The following is a 13,344-nucleotide window of genomic DNA, read 5'->3' on the forward strand; positions in this document are numbered from 1 at the left end:
CACCCTGAGAAGCGCCAGATATATTCCGGAGGTCCCTGACCCCTCTATGAGAATTTTAATTTTCATTTGAACAAAAATCTTAAAAATTAATGTAAACATGCTCCACATCACATGAAGAGATCATCTCATAACTGTTTCTAGAGATTTTTTAGAGCCACGTAGTATTTTTAAAAAGAATGGGAAGGAGGACTTCATTCATGAACATCACCACAGTATTCTGTGCAAGTGGGATGTTTGCAATTTTCCGAGTGGAGGAAAGACACGGAGTAACTGCTTCATCACACCACACAGATGGTGTCACTAAGCACGATATTGAGTGTTCGGTTCAGAAAAATAACATGGCAGATCGTATTCAAGAAAGCGTGCTCCCTTGAGTTTCATTGATGTAGAGACTTTCTGCAATTCATTTGTACACTGGTTTTGGTTAGAGTTATGTAAGGGCTATTAATTTATTTTTTTATTATTTTTAAGATTTTATTTATTTATTTGAGAGAGAGAGCGCAAGCGAGGGAGGGGTGGGGGGAGGCAGAGGGAGAAGCAAACTCCCCGCTGAGTGGGGAACCCACCATGAGGCTGGATCCCAGAACCCCAATATCATGACCTGAGCTGAACTCAGATGCTTCCCAGGTGCCCCGGTTTTCTTTTTTTAAAGAGAGGTTTATACATGACTCAGATTTTAAAATTATCACTTTGGTGTTCAAATTAGATATCCAGAATTATCTAGAATGAAGGTTGATGCTGGAGCAGTCTCTCAGGGTTTAGGACTAGGAAAGAGAGGGAACACGTGGGAGGTCTCCTATCACTTGTATGTTTGCTAGGAGCTGAGTGTAAGCAGAAACTGTTCATTACTAGTGTCCTTACTTGTGTCTGAAATCTTAGTTTCTAGTGCTTTGTGGTCAATAAGTAAGAAGTGAATTTCATGTCTGTGCCAATGCCTAAAGGACAAAAGGAAATATGATTTGAACACACACACGTGCCCGCACGCACGGCCTGCCCCCCCACCCCCACCCTGGAGCAGGCAGGCAGGCAGGCAAGGTCATCAGCCAGGAGTGAAGTGGTGGCTCATCACCCATTCCGCCTGCTCAAATCCTCCCCGGCCTCACTCACCTGTGGGTTGCGGGTCATCTAGGTTAGGTCTCCATTGTCATGCCATGAAGGCAAGAACCATAGCTTGGTTTGAGTCATTCTCAGACCCCCGAGGGCCCCAACTCACAGGAACAGAACAAGAAACAGCAGGGCAAGAGGTTTAGAAATGGTAGGTTCCAGCAAGTCATGAACAGCCCATGAGGCGGCAAGGTGTCCCCCCCCCCCCCCCCCGAGATGTGGGAACCCCCCCTAGGGAGCAAATCCGATCCACAGTCCTTCTGGTGCTTCCACCTGAGCCAGAACTCAGGTGCCAGCAACCCTCAGGACGGAAACCCCAGAGATCTGGGCTCTCTGCCTTCAGAGAAGAAACCTGCTAGAATGCTTTCATTCGGAAGGGGGTGGTTGGTAAAGGAAGATGGACTAAGGCTGGCAAACAGACCCAGACACTAATGGAGCAAACGAAGCACTCGGAAGGGATTTTTCAAAAGCTGGATACCTCAGGACCAGGTAGGGTGGAGGGTGTTTCCAGGGAGGATGGGGGTCCATACCATCCATCAACCGTCCATCACCTCTGTCACCTGAGAGTGTCTGACCCCACCCCAGGTGTATTTGTGTGCCCAGGCTGCTGATAACAAAGCGCCACAGATGGGGGGCGCCTACACCACAGGAATTTATCTTCTTACAGTCCTAGAAGCTGCAAGTCTGAGGTCAAGGCGTTGGCAGGTTCGATTCCCCTGAGGCCTCTCTCCTTGGCTTGCCCATGGCCACCTTCTAGCTGCGTCCTCATGTGGCCTTCTCTCTGTCCATGCTCATCTCTGGTGTCTCTCCCTCCTCGAATAAGGTCACCAGTCCTGCTGGATCAAAGACCACATGTACAACCTCATTTAACATAAGGACATCTTTAAAAGCCCTATGCCCAACTACAGTTACAGTCTGAGGGATTGGGGATTAGGACTTCAACATGTGAATTTGGGGGGATGCAATTCAGTCCACAACAGCAAGAGGATGGCATTGTACAAGCATGGAAATTCTGGCCCCACACCATGCCCTTGCCAGGGAAGGTCATGCAGAGCCCCGCACTGCCGCCGCACCGCCCCCCCCATGGCAGTTGGTTCAGATTCGTAAGAAGACTATGAACTAGTTCCAGGAATGCCTTGTCTCACCTTTCCTCAGCCCCTGGCAAGGATGGGCCGACTCTGACCTTTGGCTCAGACTCCAGTTTTTGAACTACAGGCTGTTGAACCAGCCCTGAGCACTTGTTGTATCCATCTTTGTGAAAGTGGAACAAAGAGACTATTCTCGTGTTGACCTGTAGAGGCTAGGTAGGCCCCAATGGCCCTGGGCCCTGGGCACTGATCCCAGATCTGCTCAGGACAGCACAGGCCACCTCAGGTGCCCTTCTGGATTCTCTTTACCCAGACAGCTAGGCAATATGTCCAGCTCGCAGGGCTGGCTGTCACACACACCGCCCTCAGTGCGCCGCAAGCTGGGTCTGTGGGTCACCTTCCCCGGACAGCGCCGATGCGAAAGAGCTATGGGATTCGGACTACTCTACTAGCAACAGTACCTGCCTGCAGACCTGCTCGTTGGGCTCCATCCCCGCGACTGTAGTGAATAGCATGCAATTTCCACTGCCATTAATGACAGACGAGGTAAGCCAGACCAGCGCTTGCACCAAGGCCAACTAGAAAAGCTGGATTCGATATAGAAGTTATTAAAGGCATCAGAGAGCTAACGTGAGACTGAAAACTTAACGGGACCAAGATCTCATGGGGAGCAGAAGCTGAGGTAGGTAAGGCAGGTGGTCAGAGCCTGGGTGCATTTGCTGATACACAGAGGACGGCAGGTGGGAGATGCGTCTTGCTTTGGAAAGCTTCGCGGGCTACTGGGCAGGCACACATAACTGCAGTAACATATATATCCCAAATGAGTAAATGGAATTAAGATTTTTCTAAGGTGCTCATATTGCCAAAAAAGAGATAAAAGTAATCAACTCTTTTCGAAACTTGAGAGCTCAAAAAAGTATTATAATCTCCAAGTTTGACCACTAAAAACCATATTTTGTAAAAAGTATAACTACCAAACTATAACTACCAACTAATAATGAGATCATTTAAAAAGAACTAAAGAAGGCAAGAAAGAAAAGAGAAGGAAACTGAGACTGGGACAAAAAGAAAATAATAATAGCATTTACGCCCAAGTGAATTAGTAATTAAATTAAAATGTAAATAGACTAAATACTCCAATTAAAAGGTAGGCTGGCTTGATAAAAACAAAACCCAATTCTAAGCTGCTTACAAGAAACATGCCTAAAATAAAAAGAGAGAGAAAGGTTAAAAGTTAAAGTACGGGGAAAAAGACAGCAATCAAAAACCTAAAGAATGTCAGAGTAGACATTAATATCGGGGGGAAAAATAGATTTCAGGGTGCTTAGATGGCTCAGTTGGTGGAGTGTGCAACTCTTGATCTTGGGGTTGTGAGTTCCAGCACCACTTGGGGTGGAGAGATTGCTTAAAAATAAAATCCTTAAAAAGAAAAAATAGATTTAAAATCAAGAAGCAGTACTAGAGGCAAAGAGGTATTTCCTGGCAATAAAAATTTTGATTCACCAGAAAGATCTAGCAAATCTAAATTCATATGTGCATAATAAAATAGCCTCAAAAATGTAGAAAGCAAAATGTTGATGACTTAGAGAAAAAATAGCAATTTTATAACTATAGTTAGAAGATAGTAACACATTTCTCCCAAAAATTTGGGGGAAACAAGAAGTCTGAAAGGAATTGAAAGGACATACATACCACTTCATTGATCCCAAATGACCAATACCAAGCCATTGCCTAGTAAAATATTGGACTTTAAAAATAAAAAGGAGAAACATCTTTTGGACATCTAGGCAAAAAGACCGAGTAACACATAAGGAAAAGAAAATTCAATTGTTCAAAAACATTTTGACAGCAACATTTTATGCCACAAGAAAATGGGTGAGATATTTAAGATACTCAAGGAAAGAAAATGAGAACCAAGGACTTTTTTACCTAGCCAAGCTGGCTCTTAAATGTAAATATTACAACAACAACATGCAAAAACGCAGGGAATGTGGGTTCCATAGCCCTTGCTTAGGAAACTACTAGACAATGAAGTTTAGACAATTAAAATGACAGCAGTGTGTCTGTGTGCGTGTGCGTGTGTGTGTGGGTGTGTGTGGGGGGGGTGTGGGTGTGTATGGGTGTGTGTAAAAGGAAAGCTGCATGAAGGGTATAAAAGAGAGAGAGTATCATATGTATTAATGCTCCTAAAAGAAGAGGAGAAAGGTATGGAATGGAATGAGCGGATACACAAAGTAATCTTTTCAACTGTTTTAGTAACCAAATTTTGATAGTGTATCATTTCCCACTGAAAGAAACCAGTGTCTCAAGGAGAAATGTCTGGGGTGAGAATTGTACAAGATGAGTCTAGAATATCTTGTTCTAGGGGATGGAAAAGAAGCTATCAAAGGCACAGGAGCCAAGTAGAATTGGCCAAATATGGGACAATTTGAGTATCAAGAACAATTACTGAACCGGGTGAAACATGAAACACACCCACCAGTTTCCCTTCTCTGTGTATGACTTGCATTGACCCCTGAACCACACATGTTTGGGCTGTGAAGTCTACTTACACGCAAATTTTTTCCAATAAATACAGGGCTGTACTGTCAATGTACTTTTTCTTCCTTATGATTTTCTTAATAATAGTTTTCTTTTCTCTAGATTACTTTGTTGTAAGAATAGAGGCTATATTGGGCGCCTGGGTGGCTCAGTTGGTTGAGCGACTGCCTTCAGCTCAGGTCATGATCCTGGAGTCCCGGGATCGAGTCCCGCATCGGGCTCCCTCCTCAGCGGGGGGTCTGCTTCTCCCTCTGACCCTCTTCCCTCTCGTACTCTCTGTCTCTCATTCTCCCTCTCAAATAAATAAATAAAATCTTTAAAAAAAAAAAAAAAAAGAATAGAGGCTATATTACATGTAACATACAAAGTATGTTCATCAACTGTTTCTGTTGTCTGTAAAGCTTCCGGTCAACAGTAGGCTCCTAGTAGTTAAGTTTTGGGGGAGTCAGAAGTTATACGTGGATTTTTTACTGCATCCCTAAACCCTATGTTGTTCAAAGGTCAACCGTATACATTTTTTTCTTTTTTCATCCCCACACAAGCAAACAAATGAGCGTTCTCCAGATTTGGGGAGCTCTCAATGGATGAGTCCATATTAGGCACCTCTGAGAAGCATTTCTGGAAACCACAGAGCTCACACTACTTGTTGGAGTTGGGGGCTAACAAGGTAGACAAGAGGCATTCTGAGATTTAAGGATAAGATCCTACCCAGGGACACACTGCACCTCTTTTTTTTTTCTTTTTTGCCTGTTTGCCTTGTTTTTGTTTGTTTGTTTGTTTATAATATACTGAGTTGATTCAAAGGACTTAGAGTCCAGTTGGGGAGATATATATTTATGAATTTAAAAAAAAATGTAAGAATTCCTGGGAAGTGAATATGCTCGCAGGCACGTGTATCTTAAAGACACGACGGGCAGTAGGAGTTAAGGTGGGAGACTTACTTCTCAGGGCTGGAGCAGAAAAGACTTTGGGCTCATAATGGAAAATTTGGGTTTCCAGCTTGGCTCTGTGTGACCTTGGACAAGCCCATTCCGCCTTTCTTCGTCCTCATCAGGAAGTCAGCAAAGGAAGCCTCAAAGGTTTGTACTGAAGCTCTTTGTCCACAGGAAAGTCTTATAGGCCGCTTGGTTAGGACCAGCTTTCTGTTCAGGCTAGTGGGTGGCAGGGAAGGGGCAGAGGCCAAAGAGACACAGGTGGTGGGGGGGGTGCAAAAGAACCCACAGAAGAGCTCTAAGAAATCAAACAAGGGCAGGCAGGGGTGTCTCAGAAGGGGGCTTCTAACTGCCCTGGGTTCCCAGTGGCTGAATGGGGCCAAGACAATCCTGTGTCTGGCAGGTCGCACCCCCTCCCCGCCCCACCACCTGCTCTCCACTTTCCTCAACCTGTAGTAAGGAGGCTCAATGAGTTCTATATCCCTGTCATGGATCTAAGTACTGCATTGAAAATTCAAGTTTAATTCTTCCTAAATCATCATCCAGCCTGGCAGGATCTACATTTTTTGAAATCTGGACCCTGAAACCTGCTCTCAACCTAGGCTTGCTGATGAGTGCAGCCAGCACTCTGCCCTCGTTGTCCAAGTGAGTGACTATAAAGTATTTTGTTGACAATCAGCACCAAGGGCTGGGAGGAGGGAAGGGAGTGGAAGTGTATGACCAGAAAGTCCAGAGGACCTGGGCTGGAGAGAAATCCTTAAGACACACAGGGGAAGTTGTCCTAAAATCCCATTGGCATCTCTTTTCCTTTTCCATTTTTTTTTTAATTGGAAAATCTGATTTTGAACGTGTGCGTTGAGTCCCGGCCGAGCTGCCAAGCAATAGATCTGGCTGCCACAGCTGCTGCTTCCTATCTCTATGATGGGTCTACAGCACTGCTCTCATGTTATGGGGAGAGAAATGAATCGTGTAAGGAAAGCACTGAGTGAACTCCAAGTGTTGGGCATTGTCTGTTCATTTCTTCAGACAGCTTCTGCAGGACCACCAAACACGTCCTGGGCACAGCCAGCCGTGTGGAGGGCAGCTTTCACCCAGAAAATGACGCTCCTGCACGTCCAAGGAACATGTGACCTCATTACAAATTCTTCATAACCAATTCTTCGAGGTCACCCAAGAACCCCTGCTTGACGAGGGCCCCAGATCACCATGAATGTACTGGAATGTCCTGTAGCCTCATGGCCTGAGACGTGTGATGCTGCTGGACTTTTCCAGGACCTCAGTGGGGAACCCCACCCCAGAGCCTTCCATGAATCAGGTACTTTTTGATTTGTTTCCTTTTTCGATTTGTACCCACGAGGAGCCTGCTTCCCTGCCGCTCCCTGGGAGGAGGAATCACGCAGTGGTTGCTGGGCTGAACCTGGTTACACTGGCTCACTGGATGTTCTTGGGCAGGTCACACTTAGCAGCAACCTCTGGGAACCTCCCCTCTGGTTTCTCATCTATGTATGCAGCAGGGAAACCATAATTCCCCCTTCACAGGGTTTTTGCAGTGAGGATTCAGTCATTCACACAAGGACTGAACGATGCCTAGCTCCCTGCAAGTCTTCAAAATGTATTAGTTAATTACTCACAGGGAAAAGTTAAAGCTATATGAAATGCTTATTTCTCGGAGAGGGAGAGAAGCTCGTGGAGGCCTCAGTTGTGACCTTAAGATACGGACTCAAGGGCGCGTGGGTGGCTCAGTCGTTAAGCGTCTGCCTTCGGCTCAGGTCATGATCCCAGGGTCCTGGGATCGAGTCCCACATCGGGCTCCCTGCTCGGCGGGAAGCCTGCTTCTCCCTCTCCCACTCCCCCTGCTTGTGTTCCTGCTCTCGCTATCTCTCTCTCTGTCAAATAAATAAATAAAAATTAAAAAAAAAAAAAGATACAGACTCAACATGAATGATAGCTTTTCTGGCTGGCGCACCTTCCAGGTCTGAGAAAGGGCAGCCAGATGGGCCCAAACTGACCCAAGCCTCAGGCTTGATGGGTAAGTTCATGCACAGGAGCCAGGAAAGGCTTGTCATCAACGTGGATAGTAACTGAAACCATCCACCCGCCCAGCAGGGGCTGCCAAGGACTATGGTTCCAAAGAGTAGGCCTCAGGGAGACAAGCAAGGACCCCTTAGCTCGCGCTGCTCGCTTTACACACATTCAAACATTGTACAATGCATCCCACGGCACTTGACGCAGAAGTGTGGGGACCTCCCAACCCCCAGCTACAGCCACCCTGCCCCAGGCCTATTCAGTGTCCGGGCTTATTTATGAGAGACCGTGGGTTCATTTCAAAATGTCAAATGATCCTTGGGGACTAATGGCCCCCGTTATGCTCAATATCTGCACAGAGGTCGTCCTTCCATGCTCCGAGGGCCTCTGTGCTTCGGGAACATCCATCTGGGTGTCTCTTGCAAGGAGCTACTGTGTCATCAAATCACCCAAAAAAGCTGGGGAGCCCAGAACCTGCTGGGGTGAGCACCGGGGGGTCCCAGCAACAAGGCACACCCCAAAGAATGAGGGAAGCAATAGCTGGAGAATGGGAGGTATACATTCAACCACCGAGAAAAAAATAAACAGTGCATTGGACAAGTGGGTCTCATGCGACGTGTTCGGAAAACAATTCTATTATTTTACCGTTTTTGCCCATAACTTACCCATTGAAACCTGCTCTGTGGGGCAAGCTCTAATTTTACCCATAAGTGAATCTCCGACAGGTTCTGTGCCTCTCCTTTTAAAAAGTCCTTTGGCCACTATTTAAAAACTTTTATTATGGAAATTTTCACATACAACCAAAATTTTTAAAATGCTATAATGAACCCCATGTAACCAGTCACCCAGCTTCAATAGTTATGAACAGTCTTGTCTTACCAGTTTGCATTTCTGCCAGACTTTGCGTGTGCTGGAATATTTTTTTTTTTACAATTTATTTATTTATTCATTTATTTTAGAGAGCAAGCACGAGTGGGAGGGGCAGAGGGAGAGAGAGAGAATCCCCAGCAGACTCCCCATTGAGCAGGGAGCCCGACACGGTGCTGATCCCACGACCCCAAGATCCTGACCTGAGCCAAAATCAAGAGTGGGACACTCAACCAACCAGGCGCCCCTATGCTGGAATATTTTTTTTTTAATTTTTTTTTTATTTGCGAGAGAGAGAATGAGAGACAGAGAGCAGGAGAGGGAGGAGGGTCAGAGGGAGAAGCAGACTCCCTGCTGAGCAGGGAGCCTGATGTGGGACTCGATCCCAGGACTCCAGGATCATGACCTGAGCCGAAGGCAGTCGCTTAACCAACTGAGCCACCCAGGCGCCCCTATGCTGGAATATTTTAAAACAAATCCTCTGGTTGCTTTTAGAAACAAAATAGTCTTAGTTCAGTAATGAGTGAACTCAGTCTGGTGAAATAATCTAGGATTCCAAACTTCTAAACCTCATTTCAAGTTGAAGTTCACTCTCCCACCTGAGGCTGCTGCAGGCTGGGAGCCTGTCTTCTCTGTTCCCGACTTCAAGGTTCTCCTCCTCCTCCCGCTTACAGCTCCTTCAGGGGGGGATAAGGGAGAGAGGAGATGTTCCCACTGGCTCTCAAAGGCTACAGGCCGAGGTCAGCTATGACCCCACCGCAGCCTCCTTATGTCTCTCCCATGCAGATCTTGCCTACTCAGAACCATGCCCAGAGCGGATGGGCGAGGGGTGGAGACAGACACCTGTCAGGTTGCCTGGGGTGGAGAGCAGAGCATACTGGGTAAACCGGACACAGTATGGCCACCCTTCACTATGAAGACATTTTTTCGGTGGAAAGAGAATTTCGGTGGGAGGAAAGGAAGCTATGCCCTGCTTGTACACGCAAGGTGAAAGGCAGAATTCTCATTCCCACTTGGGGGACCTGGCATCTCGCTTGGGAATGTGGAAATAGTTGTCACTTCTTGCTTCGGAGCTCTGCTCTGCATTGTGGAGGCCACGAGCCACATGTGGTTAGGGAGCCCTGGAGATGTGCTGTAGGTGCAAACCATGCCCTAGGCTTCCAATAATAAAACAATACCTTACTACTCGCTTTAAAATTGATTACATGTTGGGCACCTGGGTGGCTCAGATGGTTAAGCGTCTGCCTTCGGCTCAGGTCATGATCCTAGGGTCCTGGGATCGAGTCCCACATCGGGCTCCCGGCTCAGCGGGGAGCCTGCTTCTCTCTCTCTCTGTCTCTCATGAATAAATAAATAAAATCTTTAAAAATAAAATAAATAAATAAATAAAATTGATTACATGTTAAACTGATAATACTTTTATATTGCATTAAATCAAATGTACTACTGAAATTAATTTCACCTATTTCTTTTCATTTCTTAATGTGGCTACTAGAAAATTTTAAATGTAAAATCGAAAAATGTTACACTGGAGGCTCCCATCATATTTCTGCAGTGTGGCCTTCGAGACTCACCTAAAATTGTGAGTGAAATTGTTGCACTTTAATATCATGTTAGGAAAACTCCTCCTCCCTCCCCACCAAAAAAAAAAAAAAAACTGGTCCTAGAGAGCCAACAAAGGTTTGATCTGGAGGAGTGCCCGGTTGGCCCCCTTCCGTGGTACAGATGATAAAAGGGAGGCCCAGAGAGAAGTGACTGGTTTGGCTGGGGTCACTGAGTGTCACTGCGGAGCACGCCAGCGATTTCCCACTGTTCCTGCAAAACAGCGGGAACTAGGGGGGCCAAACTTCCAGAAACCCCTCCTGCATCGCTGCCTCAGAATGAAGTCTGCCAGTGTCTCCCAGCGGAATTCCGGGGCGGGGGGCGCAGGTCCGCGGACCCCCCCCCCCTCCACCCGCACCTGCGCCCGGCTGGATGTGCACCTGCTCCCGCAGACAGCGCAGGGCCCCGAGAGGTCTGGGCCTGGGGTCAGCAAACCGGCAGACGGAGGCCGAAATCTGGCCCTCAGACCTGTTTTGATTGGCTCGCGACGTTTTACAGTTTTGTGAATCACTTGCCAACGTTTCAACATTAGGAAACGTCAATAAAAATATGGCTTCCACTTCTGCAGAATGAGCTCTGGCGACACGAGGCTTGTTTTCCTGCCTGGCAGCCACCTGCCGGCCCTCCCAGCGGCTGCGCCTCGGAGGTGGGGATGTGGGGCCGTGGCTCCGAAGCCCCATCCCCGCAGCCCTCACGCCGCCCGCCCTCTGCCCACGGGGGCCTCGCTCTAGTCAACTTGACCTGCCGTTCTTCCTGGAGCAGGGGTAAGAGGAAGGGGAAATGCTTTCCATACCTGGCTCCATCGAGGCAAAGACAGCAAAGCTCAGCCAAGAGGGCTTCGTGTTCCAGCGAAAAAAAATCTTTTCTCCCCAGCTGCGCCCCCACTTAGCTCCCTCCTCACCACGGACACCTGAGTTTGCCACCCACGCTAATTTCTTTCTGCTGCACCCAGGACAAAAGGGAAGGTGAGCATTTTAGTCGTTTGCTGTAAGAAAACTGAGGCCCTGGGAGGTGGCCATCCACCAGATACAGGGAGCAGACTAGGAGTGGGGACCCCGAGGCCCAGGGTGTCTGAGGTCTGGGGCTTCTTTCCAGCCCTAACGCTCCAGGACCAAGTCACCAGCATTTGTTGGCCATTTGTTGGTTCTTCTGCCCCAGGGACAGATAATGTATCTCAGGGTGGGAGCCAAATTCGATGCACTCAGCCTGCCCCTGCCCCAACCCCCCAGCTTTTCCCAAGAGCCACATCCAGGCTCAGGAAGGAAAAGGACTCGAGTTCAGCCAGGCTGAGGGCAGTCACCACTGGTAAGATGTTCAGCTTGGCATTTCTGCTACTTTCCCGACCATCAGGCCATCCTCTGTTCCTGATGGCATCCCACCCTCAGGGCCCTGGAGCCCAGTCCTGTCTCCAGGATGTGGGGCCGGCCACACCCAGACACCTGCAGCTTTCAGAAGAGGGGAGCAGAGTCCCAGACAAGGCCTGCCGCGGGAGGTCAGCACCCTGACCGGAACAGGGCAGCCCCCCAAGCCAGGGCCCCTCTCAGCTCCCTCACAGTTGTGATGACAAGTGCCCAGCCCGTACATGCTCCCAGCAGCTGGTAGAAGCCTATTCACATCTAGTCCTCAAAACCGGTGAATCAACGTGGGAACAGATTCTTGTGCAGTTGCCTGGAGTAGGGAGCCGTGCTTGCTGGGTAAATGGCAAAGGATGTAAGTCCTTCATTTCACTAGAAAATGAGTGGAGAGAATGCTCTGGAGTGGAAGGAGGTGGCGCAAACTTCTTTGGCCAACCAGGTGAGCTCTCAGTGCAGAACGCTTTGCTCCTTTGTTTTTCCCCTTTGTTTGTTTAGGGAAAAAGTACCATGCGCCTATATGGCTGAGTGAAAAAAACAAAAAACAAAAAATGCGCAGAAACAATGCGTTTAGAATGCTACTTTTATGGTAGAATGAGGGGGAAAAAAGAATCTCATTCAGGCTTGCTTGGATTTACATCAAGAAAATATGGAAGGATACACAAGAAGCTAGCAAAAATAGTTGCCGGGGGACAAGGGAGAAGAATACATCTCAGAGTATACATTTTAAAAGAAAATAAAATGTAAACTAAAAATACCACAAACAACTCATAAATAGTTTAAAAAGCAGAAGAGGAACTCCCACCCTTAATCCTACTCCTGTAAAAGCATATTCATGTGTGCTTATTCTCTTTCTGTTTTTATCCCTATGCTTTTATATTTTATACATGCATACAGCCACAGGGCACAGAAAAGTGTCTCCTAATTATTTCAATGAACATCAGAAGCGCTTCACAGGGTGCCAGGTAGGACTCATTTTGGTTGGATACCTAAAATTCCATCAGCTTTCTTATTTCTAAGGACCCTCGGTCTTTATTTCTTCCTTTCTAAAGCTAACAGGGTTGATTCGCTCTAAAGCTCATCACTCAGCCGAATCATGGCTGCGACCTGGTCGATGGAAGAACAAAACAGACTGTCTCATCCGAGGACACAGCAGAAAAACCGAGCCAGGACCCACGCCTTTCCCCCAGGCCACTGGGATTGCTCATCGACCTAACACAGCGGGAGTTCCCACCAAGGGTTTTCATACCCCTTAGAGCTAAGAGTTCTTTCAGATCTGTTTACTTTTCATTTTAAAATGATTATAGGGGTGCCTGGGTGGCTCAGTTGGTTGAGCGACTGCCTTCGGCTCAGGTCATGATCCTGGAGTCCCTGGATCGAGTCCCACATCGGGCTCCCTGCTCGGCAGGGAGTCTGCTTCGTCCTCTGACCCTATCCCCTCTCATGTGTTCTCTCTCTCTCATTCTCTCTCTCTCAAATAAATAAATAAAATCTTTAAAAAAAATAAAAAAAATAAAATGATTATAGACTCACAGGAAGTTGCAAAAATAGGACAGAGGGCCCACGTACCCTTCACCCAGCTCCCCCCCAGTGGTTACATCTTAGATAAGCACAGCACAGTATCAAGGCCAAGAAACTGACTTTGATACAATGTGTGTAGTGCTGGGCCATTTCACCACAAATTCCCATAACCGCCACCCCAGGCAAGATACAGAATTATTCCAGAACCAGAAAGGTTTCCCTCAGGCGCCCCTTCCGCCCACTCCCAGTCCTGTCCCTAATCCCTGGCAACCAGGAACCTCTTCTCCATCTCTCTAATTTTGTCATTTCAAG

At 47.4% G+C, this 13,344-nt stretch overlaps 1 long non-coding RNA gene across 2 annotated transcripts in view; it reads left to right on the forward strand.

Annotated features, from left to right (window-relative positions):
- The window catches only part of LOC118004471, a 15,322-nt gene extending 2,466 nt beyond the window's left edge, over window positions 1-12,856 (forward strand). Inside the window, exons 2-5 of one of the 2 annotated variants that reach the window (XR_004677589.1) lie at window positions 5,733-5,812; window positions 6,212-6,310; window positions 6,692-6,980; window positions 10,053-12,856. This is a non-coding gene — a long non-coding RNA (uncharacterized LOC118004471). Of the gene's footprint in view, window positions 1-5,109; window positions 5,813-6,211; window positions 6,311-6,691; window positions 6,981-10,052 lie in introns of those variants that run through there. The other variant, XR_004677588.1, reaches the window with a different exon arrangement.
- The last annotated feature ends 488 nt before the right edge of the window (window positions 12,857-13,344 follow it).

Source organism: Mirounga leonina, unplaced genomic scaffold (assembly GCF_011800145.1).
Source record: "Mirounga leonina isolate KUSES-001 unplaced genomic scaffold, KU_Mleo_1.0 Mir_93, whole genome shotgun sequence".
Taxonomy (NCBI): domain Eukaryota; kingdom Metazoa; phylum Chordata; class Mammalia; order Carnivora; family Phocidae; genus Mirounga; species Mirounga leonina.